Source organism: Nuphar pumila, chromosome 9 (assembly GCF_984573655.1).
Source record: "Nuphar pumila chromosome 9, dmNupPumi1.hap1.1, whole genome shotgun sequence".
Taxonomy (NCBI): Eukaryota; Viridiplantae; Streptophyta; class Magnoliopsida; order Nymphaeales; family Nymphaeaceae; genus Nuphar; species Nuphar pumila.
The window spans coordinates 114893123-114904835 of record NC_143257.1 but is presented as its reverse complement, the minus strand read 5'-3'; positions in this window follow the sequence as shown (position 1 = coordinate 114904835).

The following is an 11713-nucleotide window of genomic DNA, read 5'->3' as shown; positions in this document are numbered from 1 at the left end:
GGTTTGAATTGTTTGATTCTAAACTTGTGATGTGTCTGAGAGAATTTGGAGGTAGTTTGGAAAAGTCTTTCACTATATATTTAAAGAAAAAAATCCTCCATAGGTTTGAAAGTCAGGGTGTACAGTCTTTCTCAGACACACGCACATGCAAATATCAAACCTGCACTAAACCTCATGGGCCTAATTTTGTTTGATAATGTAGTGTTAGTATTTCGTCTAGTTCAGGATCTGAACTGATCTTATCTAGGCACAACTAGATCTTGTTCCTGGTAAACTGGACTTGGGTTCATATGCTATGTGGATTCTATGGGTCTCACCTGATTCTAATGGGAGTTATTTCATTAAGCACAACTCAAAACCTTCTTGGTCAAAATCAAGTAATACCAGACTCATTGACAACCATAATGGCTATCTATGTCAAAGTCTTCTTCATTTTTCAATGACTTATATGAAAATATCAAATATTCTAGTCATTTCCCTAATAAATGTCTAATGAACATGCCACAAGAGGGTTGGGGTAGTAGGCTAGCCTAGGGTGTCAACCAGTCGGCCCGCTAAAATGGGTAGCTCCAAACCCATATATGACTAAGTGATGCCGATATCATATATTTTTTATGAGAAAACCATACTCGGATTTGATAAGAACTATATAATATAAAATATGTATCTTAATCAGAACTAGGCTAGACCTGATTTTGATATAAAATTTCATAAATCATACCCGAACCATTTAATAATCAAACATCATGGGTTTTTACCCGAATAGTTAATCAAACCCCCTTTTTTTTAACAAAACCCTAACCGTATAAGATCTGGTAACTGTTGGGATCCAATCATACTCGATATGTTGCCACCCCTTACTTAAAGTGTGGTGGAGCCATATGGTGACAGGTACCCCAAAAAAAAACCTTAAGGGTATTAGGTAAGGGTGGACACTGGCACTCTAAAGAGGCCCGAGTCAGGGTAGGCACCACCCAAACTCGACCCACTTGGGTTCACGAAGTGCCCCCACCCCCCTCTCTTTCTCTTAACCCTTGCTTCTTTGACTAGCATCTGCCCCTGTCGAGCGTCTTCCTCCTGTGTAGACGGAATGGTGCAGCCCCTGCAGGGTGGTAGTTAGGTCTCTCTGTAAAACCCAAGATTTTTTCTTTGGCAATTAAAATGAATAAATAATGAACTTTATGTGCATCGATGACATGAATGCAATTTATTGGTTTTCTTGAAATTCTTGAATTTCTTAATTTTCTTGATTTCAAATTATTATGAAATTAAGTCTCAAATTATGAAGAATATTTATAAAATTTAAAATATATGGACTAAATAAGAAAGTAAATGATTTTAGACTATGGATTTTGGATTTTGGATTTTGGATTTAGATTTAATCTCATTAGATTAGATCCATAGAGTCGGACGCTCTGAACAACGTCATTATTGTTTCAATAGAAATTTCAGCCGATCAGTGACTCACCTATTATATCAGATTCAACCTTGACGTGCCTCATTTCGAAGGCATCGAAATCGACTATCAACATGCCCAAATTGGTGTTGATTTGAGCATTTTATCATTGACCGAAATTCATGCGTAATTATAAGTCATTAAGTCAGATAAAAAAAAAAGGAAGGATTCTAAAGGTTTCATGATCCTAAAAAGGGTTTTTACAAAAATGTTTTCAGAGAAACTAAAATCTGTGATGTCTGATATATTATTCCTAACCAATTTAAAAAATAAATAGATATATATATATATGAATATCAGTCCAACAAATTTAAATAAAATCACCATGTTAATCTGCATATCTTGATCTTGAACTTAGAATTTTGTTTCATCCGTTTTGAATCCATATTGATGAAGATATATCCATTTTAACAGAGCCTCAATTTTTGGCTCTGGTTACGTGATGGTTTCGACCCATCTTTGATAAAAGATGTAAACACCTTTGAAAAATGACTTCAAATATTTTATAAAAAAATTGGGTGAATCTTAATACATAATAACAGTCTGTGTAAAAAGGGTTTTGTCAAAAACATTCTATACAAATTTCAAGAAATATGTTAATCTGATAAAAAACTTGTGGATTATAGATTCTGGATTGAAACTCTGTCAGAATAGGATTTCATAAAATATTTTTAAATTTTTTGTATTTATTATTTTTGAGATTTGTTTATTGGGTTGTATTCTTGAAAGGTACAGGTAACCACAGTAAAAATACCATGATTTTATATAAGCTTTGTTATTCTTGATAGATTTTATAAAAATGGGTTAACAGATATCCAAATTTTTTTTAAGACTTATGATTGTGTTTAATTAGTAACATGTTAAAGATTTATGGGTTTAATATATTTCTGACATATATTGCATATTATTAATGTTTATCAACCCGATTGCATAAAAAATAATGTGTTAGACATGTGGTAAGTTCTAAATGAAGGTTTATGTGAATTGTATGCGTAAGATATGACTCAATTCGTATTGTCTTGCAAATAAATTATCTTGATTGATTCTAAAGGCATGCTTAAATGAGATATGAATTGTTTACAAGTTTGTACAACATAAATTGAGTTAAGTAATGTGTATTAATCTTGTTTAAGCATGAGTATAACTAAACATAATAAAAAATATGTGAGCCTTTCCGATTTGAGCTTATGGGGGCCTGAATCAGAGAAAAAGACATGTTTTTAGTTATGGGCCAATTGTAGTGAGTTCTTTAATGTGCATGCTACCATAGACATTTATTTAAGTCTGATATGATTTGAGAATTGAAAAGTCAAGATACTAATTATAGTCATATCAATTTGCTCGGTAAGGGTTTATGGGAGCTCTTTTCAGAAAAGTTGAGTTTATGTCTTTAATTATGTTTTGATATTTTCTTTAAATTTTTCATAAATTCAATCTTGAATCATATTAGATCTGATATAAATATTTGTGATAGAGATAATGGTGAGATTGATTGCTCCTACACATGTTGTGATTGAGATTTATGAATATGTTCAATTATGATAGTTTGATCATGTGACTTTATGATAAACTGATTATGAGCATCATTGTGAATGCAAAGCATGTGAAAAATGAATATGAGCATGTTAATGTTGTTGCATATTGGCCATATATGCGGATGCAGAATGATGTATATGTGCTATTATTGCATGTGTATTTTTGAATATTTGAAATGATGTAATATTGCATTGATGAATTGTTAAACATCATGTTGACATTATTCCTGGTTGTAAGAATGCATGTTATGCTTTGATACGCGGTATTTGAAAATGCATGCAGGATTAATAAAAATCCCACAGGGTTTGATGGGCACTTGGTGTGCTTGATAAAATTGAAATAATTTATGGTTTCATAAAAGGGAACAATGAGATGGCAATGCACTAGCTTAAATGGTAGTTGCATTTATTTTACCTATGACCTAATTTAAAGATAACCATGTGTTAGCCCTTCCGGGTATGCCGTATTTTGACAAGGTATACTGAACCAAAAAGATTGGCTTTGTCTACCTTAGAGAGGGTAGGTGGTATGAACTCTCTGGGGCTTATTTTTGAACTGCGAGGGGCAATGCCTCTATGGTCTCCCAGCCCAAAGAATTTAGAGAGACTAGGATTGCTACTTTATACTAGGTGGGCAGATCCCGGTGTACTTCTACAGAAGTGAGTGATCATGATCATTGTGTGGCATGAACGTCATTCCCTCTAGTAGAATTCTCTCAGAGCAGCCTGCTTTCTCTCACGGTTTGGGCTCCGTCCTTGGGAGGTATGACTCAGGGAGATACTCAAAATCAATAAAATACATAGCATAATAAACACCAAGTTAGTTAGCAGGTTTTGGGTTGGTCTACATCATACCCAGGTAGACCGGACAATCAAGTGAAAAATAAAATACTTACTCTCTTTACTTTACTGCATATTATTCTTATTCCTAAAAGTTGGTAAATTCATGCTTATTGATATATATATCTTGTTCTCATCTGGATTTGATGTTAAATGCTTGAGATTGTTATTTCATACTTACTTATGAATTATGGATGCATGAATAACTTCTGAAAATCTTATATCTACCTTATTGATAGTTGATGCAAATTGTGAGATATTTATATTATGCAAGCTTTATGTGTTGTATCTTGCATTAACTATGTGAATTTTACTGAGACTTTCCAAAGTATCATTCTTTTAAAATAAAAATGTTTTTCAGGAGGTATGTGATGGCTAGAGCAAGTGCAAGATGTTGGAGGGGGTTGTGCACACTGATATTTTTGATGATCCCAAGGGTTTCTTGTTTTGTTTAAATTTTAAAACTTTTTTATTATTCAAATGACTATTTAATTGGATAATTGATTTATTGGTTCAATTCTGAAATGCAATTATTTTATGCTTTGTCAATTCCTATTTGGGGTATGTGATTTTAGTAATTCTCGTAATGTAATGTGTTTGAGAGATTTAACCAAGAAACCAGTTTATGAAATTGATTTTCAAAATCAATATTTTTTGTTGTGTTTACTCACATAAGAATGACTTAAGGATTTTGTCATTCGAATGCTTTAATTTCGAACTATGTTCTACGAACCTATTAAACACTGGTGCATGTGAAGGCTGACTCCCTAGAGCTTAATTTGATTAAAGCGATGCCAATGATGAAAAACTTGGTTTAATCATTTTTGTTATGTAATGGTTCAATCGGATTCCTTGATGATGGTTCCATATTGGATCTGGTACTAGGATGCTAAGACACACTCGTGCTTGTGCTCAGGTAGGCCGTCTAAGTACTTGGTATGGTTGAAATGAGTCTGTTGAGTTGACTGTTGCATTATTACATTTTAGAAACAAAAAAAAATATAGAATCAACATTTTGTAAACTTGACGAAAAAAAAATCCTAGTATTTTTGGGTTGAAATATGTCAGGTCATTACACTCTCTCTCTCTCAAGCCCCAAGTGTGTCTTTCGAGTCCAAGTCCAGCAGGCATGGGGCAGTGGTTACACTATCTTCTTCTTCTTCTTGTGCTTTTCTTTTAGGGTTTAGGACTTTAGGGTTGTATGTGCGTGTTTTTCCAATTAGGAATTAGGTTTTTTATTTTTTATTTTTTCAAATGAGATGAATGCAACATTAGGTTATGTGTTTTTATTTTCAATCAACATTAAATTTGATTAATGATTTTGCATGCTTGATTCTAGTTAGAAACTCAAAATCTTAGTTTTTTTTAGCACATATATGTGAATGAAGTTTGTTTAAAATTTAGTTTTTTTATCTAGTTTTTATTTTTTAAATAGCTTGAACCATGAAGTTTCATTAGGTTTTAAGGATTTTTGTGCTTTTTTTCAATTAGCATTTAGGTATTTTTGTGTTTCTTTATTTCAATCAATATTAAACTTGATTCCACATGCTTGATTTTAGTTATAAATTTAGAATTTTAAGGGTTTTATTTTTTAATTATTGTATATATGAATGATGTTTGTTAGGATTTAGTGTTTATATTTTTTTAATAACATGAATATTTAATTAGGTTTTAGTTTAGTGTAGTTTTTTTTGTATTTTTCAATTAGCATTTAGTTGTTTGATTTTTGTTTTTTAAATGAGATGAATATTTATTTAGGTATTTTTGTGTTTTTATTTTTAATCAACACTAAACATGATTCCACATGCTTGATTTTAGTTAAAAACTTAGAATTTTAGATTGTGGGAAAAGTTCATTTATATCAGACAATCCTGAAGAGATTGACTCAATAAGAAAGTGAACACAATCAAAATTTAAGTTCTAAATCTCACAAAATTGAAAGAGATAAAACTTAACAATGGAAACAAATTATAAGAGCAAGCATCATGAGATATCTTATTTGTTTAAACATTTTTATGTGGAGGTATTTGTAAACTTCTTGTGGAGGCACTAAAACATGAAAATTTACACATTTAAAATTTTTAAACACTAAGTTTTGAATTACAGAACTTTAAGGGGGTTTGGTGTAGTGGGCTATGGCCTAGACCGTTAAACAGATAGTTGACATTTAATTCCTGTGAGTGTCACTACCTTGCATGTCAGCGTCTAGCGTAGGCCTTAGGGCAAGGGTCATAGCCTTGGAGTTTTATGCCTTTAGGCCAATGACCATAGGTATGGCAAGCTAAGCCAACACTACCAGGTCTTAGTCTAGATGTGGTTTCTTTGGGTGATAAACCAAAAAGGAAAAAAAATGGAAAAATGATCATACTGTATGGCAAAAATGACGTATTTCTAAAAATGCCTCATAATTTACCAAATTCGTCGAATGGATAATATCGTAATTTCTCAAATTTTTTAGTGTTTTTACCCCTTATAGGTGTGAATTTCTGAGTTTTGCATGTCATGATACTACAATATTACACCCACAAAACTCGTCAAGAAAATTGCATCTGGGGTTGTGATATTCCAAAAAAGATTGTGAAATTTTAAACAATTTGCGAAACTCATGACAAGTTTCACATAATAACCTATGAAAATAATAAATTTATGGAAGTCTGATAATTACATAATTACAAACAAGTATTGTATGAAGTATTTCAAAATTACTAAAAATTACAAAAGTCTAATATTGCAAAATTTCTTATTTCAATCACACATGTATTGCATAATTACTTTTTCTTGTGAAATTTTGTTCCATATAAATATGCATTTAGATTTTTTTTCTCGTTTGTATCTGGAAAGAGCGGTAACCCCAATCCTCCTCGTCTTTCCTCTAGAACCTCAACCCTTATGGTGATTCTCGTGAAAGTTGTTCACTCCACCTCATGCAAGGTTATGATATTCTTCTCCTCCACTTCTCTTATTAGCTATTATGGTTGGGTATCTTTTTCTATTTCTCATTTACCATTTATGGTTTATGATCTTTAGGGATTTTCACATATAGTTACCTATTTTTATCTATTGCTTGTCAATATTTGGTGGTTTTGTCAATATTTATTTATGTTTGATTGGGGCTAGGGCACATTAAATTAGTTAGATATGGTTGGAGTTGACTGTGCACAAGCATTCAATAGAGTTGTGGGGGTATTGTGGTTTATTGTGGGTTGTTGGTTTTCAAAGTTGTTAACTGAGTGATATATTGTGTGGTTGGTGTAGGCAGTTATGATGGCTACTGAAATAGTATTTATAAATTATCGTAGCATTGGGCAACCCCTTTTGAGATCTATAATGGTCTCTAAAAATAGTAGCTATAAAAAATTTGTAGCATTAATATCTTATAAAACCATATATATGAAAAAGTTAATGGTCCTTCAATATAAGTGCACTCTAAAATTAAATAGTAAAGATATATAAATACATCTCTTGGACGACGATTATGTACAATCAATGTTATATAAGAAAAACATTTACATAGTTGTTAGTAAAGCTACACGAATTGACAATGCTTGTGAAATTAAACAAGTTTGAGGATGCATAGTTAAACATAAAGTGGTAGTCTGAAGTGATGTACAAGATGTGGTTGAAAGTGATGTACAATAATGGAATGATGAAAATCTTGTGGATAATGTGCATCTATCTCAGCCATCAGCTATTGAGCTCACTCCTCTTGCGAAAATTCTACCATTCCCAATAATTAATGATGAGAGAATCACTGCAAATGATGTAGAATCACTTAGACAAACCAATGACGATGACCTTCATCGCAGGATGTTGTATGACACTCAGGCTTCCAATGCAAATGACAAATCTAGGTAAAGGTTGATGATCTTTCTAATTTATGCTTGAATTGAATATGTTCTTTTTTGTTTAATCTTGAAAGTTGAGAATAAAAAAATGTTGTATTTAATAAAGTAAAGAGAGCCATAGATACATAAAGTTTTGATTTACTTTGTACAACCGATCAATCATTTTGCACTAGCAGCGATGACAGGCATACTGTTGAATCAGATGATAGCAATGATTTTGAGTATACCATGTCGGTTGAGTCGTACTCAAATAATAAGAGAGGACCAAATTAGTGATAATTTGGAACAAGTAGTGGTGGGTGAGAATAATGCACTAATGATATTTGGGAAGTCAAACCCTTGGTTCTCAATGAACAGATTCTCATTCAATAAAGAGATGCAATTGGAAACAATTAATGTAGATGCTTCTCAGTTGTATGATGAATTATACAATGAAAAACTTAACGAATGCAAACAGTTCCAGTGGCCATTAACATAGTCAAATAATCGTGAAATTGCTTGTGGCAAAAGGTTTACTGATCTTGAATAGTGTCTCAAGTTTTTGAGAGATCATGTGGTTAGGAATAACTTTAAAACAAAATTTGTGAAGAGCTACAGTAACAGAGTCACTCTTATATATACGAGAAAGAACCCCATGAACTATGGTGGATTGCCCCTGGACGATCCATTGTACAAAGATGTACAAAGCAACATTCTTTAAAGTGAAGAGGTATCAAAGTGAGCATACATGTGGTGGATTAGTGAGCAACCTTATTGCAGATAACTTTGAAGTGGATTTCACGTGCTATTCATAAACTCTTACACGATAACTCAAAAATGATTCCAATAGAGATCATAAATGACCTCAATCATGATGTAGGTATGGAGATTTCTTACGAGCAAACATGGCATGGACGTGAATTGACTAGGTTCATGCTACATGGTTCATTTGAGGTGTCCTTTAATTAGGATGCTTCCTGCATACTGTCATCATTTGATGATGGTTAATCCTGTATCAGTAGCATTCATTAAAATTGATACATATAGTTGATTTAAGTACAAGTTCATATCCTTCCAGTCATGCATTGATGGGTTTGTCAATGGATGTCCTCCACTTCTTATAGTAGATGACACCTTCTTAAAAAGAAAATATAAGGGTATTTTGTTGTCTGTCCACACAATTAATGCTTCCGATGATATGTTTTTTGTAGCATTTAGAGTGGTGGATAAAGAGTCGAAGAAGTTATGAAAATAGTTTTTTGGGCATGTAAAGAACTAAATAAATATCTATAACATTGATAAGCCCAAGGTTAAACAACAATTGACAATTATCTCATATAGGCACAAAAGGCTTCTGTATATTGTCCCTCGCACATGACTTAACTATCATTATGAATATTGCATAAAGCATTTAATGAAATTAAACTTTTCAAAGAAATTCAGTGCATATTGGTGGTACGCTGCCAAAGCACCCACAAGACAACAATGTCATTTTTATACTTCAAAGATTCATGATCCAAGTGAAGAAGCATACAAATATGTTGAAAAAAAAATAAAATTGATACATTGGGCCAATAATCATTTTTTTGCTAGAAGGTACAAGTGCTTAACCTCTAATATAGAGTGGGCTTTAATTCATGAATTATCCTCTAACGTGACAAGACTTTAATCCCGCTTTGAGAAGCTTCGTCTAATGTTGATTAAACTTTATGAGAAAAGAAAGACTAGCAAAGAGAAAATGACTGGCATTATGGTGTCTGAGGTAATTACAAAGATTAAAGAGTGTTAGCTAGATGCACAAAAGTTATGTGTGATAGTAATGTATTGCCTCCACCATTATTACGAAGCCCGCGACTGAAATGCTCTTGTCAACAATGGCAGGTTAGCAACATTCCTTGCGAGCATGCCATACCATGTATTTTGTATAAGGGCAATCTTTCAGATGATTACTGTGACAAGTTCTATAATGTTAAATCATATAGAGCTGTATATGGTGCATATCCATTTCATCTGATGGCCGATAATGTCTCACATATCGCTCATTCGACCCTTATTTCTGTCTTACCATTAGTGTCGATTAAGAAAGCATTTCGACCAAAAGTGAAAAGATGGAGAACGAAACACAAGAAAGTGGTGTCATACAAGTGCAGTGTATGTCACGAGCTTGACCAAAACAGGTAAAAACACGATTAGAAAGTAATGTATGAGTATTCGATGCATTTAGAAAGTAGTCTATGACATGCTTCTTTATAGTTTACATAATATTTTTTCAATATTGTGATTCTTTTGTTTAGGTACTTATTCAGTTTAATGTTGTGTTGCTGGTTAGTCTTTTTTTAGTATGTATTGGTTACGATATTTAGGCATAATGGTCGACCACTATTGTGCACAGCTTGCGGCAATGAAAGCCGGAGGCTGCACTTGCGCTTGTGGAAGAAAGCTAATGAAGGCCACCATTGCACTTGCAGTAGTGAAAGTTGAAGCTTGCTTCTTGTTTTTTGAGAAGAATGAATTGTGTATATAATAGGGAATGAAATTTTTTGATTTTTGTTTTTTGAGTAGAATGAATTGTTTATATAAAAAGAGATTGAATGATTGATTTTTTTATGAGAATAAATTGCGTATATAACAAGGAATAAAGTTGCTTGATATGTGTATATAATAGAGAATGAGCATATGTTTATAAATGGTGATTTTTTGCATTATTAATGAATTTTGCAAGGTACATGCAAATTTCAGTTTATTCTTTTTAAATCATAAAAAAAAATTGTAAGGTACGTGTGAATTTTCGTTCATTATTTTTAAATCAGAAGAAAATTTTGTAAGGTACATACGAAAATTGAGAAAGTTGGATATTATGAAATTATTTTTCTTGCAAAATTTCTTATTTGCCACTACGATTTGAAGGGGATTAGCCAAAAAAATCGTTGGAGGTGGGCCGTAATTCGAGGTTTGCAAAAATAGGGCATCCAGATACAAAAAAGGAGTTGAGAAATGAAACATCATTCTTTCACAAAATGACATCGCTCATACATTGCATTCATTCCATTCTTTCACGAAATAAAGATTCACATGCATTGCATTAATTCTATTCTTTTACAAGCTAAGTCACTCATATATTGCATTCAAGCTATTCTTTCACAAAGTGAAGTCGTTCATGCATTGCATTCATTTCATTCGTTCACAAGAATGATGCTTCTCACTGCCTCTTTGATTGAGAGAAAATAAAGTCTCTGCAAAGGTACCCTATCTCTTGGGTCTTAAAAATGTTGCATATCACCATATCTTTGATAAAGACAAAGCACTACACTCTGTGTTGTTTTTTTTCATATCACCGCATTGAACAATAACTTTCGAACTTTTGGTTTCTTATTCCACCCATACCATAAGATGTGTGACCTCACAGTTCGTTGGAGCAGAGCCCTCAAGAATGCTGCATGTCCCACCCACACCACGTGATCAAATGCTGATTGTGAGATACGTCGACTATGTGTTGATGGAGAGATACATCATCATTATTTTCCATCCTCTATGGTGAGAATGGATTGCGAATTTCATTTTCAATGTCACCCATACCATAAGATGCCATTATCGAAAAAAACTTGTCATTGATGATTTTTCGCTAATGAAGCACTACTGATCTTTTCACCACTTATGCTTAGTTCTAAGAAAATGACCATAATTTTTCACTAGTCAGAGACCACAAAAAACCTAGTTTCTGTGAAACCTTAGCTTTGCTTTTATACTATTCATACAAAATTTTGCAAGAAAAAGGAATTGCAATATAATTAAAATAAAAAAATTTGCAATATCAAACTTTCATAATTTTGCAATACTTCATGCGATACTCATCCACAAATTTGCAATTATTGAACTTTCGCAAATTTTAAAATTTTTGTTGGTGATCGTGTAAAACTCATGAGTTTCTCGATTATTTGGAATTTCGCAACTTCATATGCGATTTTGTTGATGAGTTTATTGGGTGTATTATTTTAGCGTCATGATATGCAAAAATAAAAAATTCACACCTGCAAGGGGTAAAAATGCCAAGAAAAAAT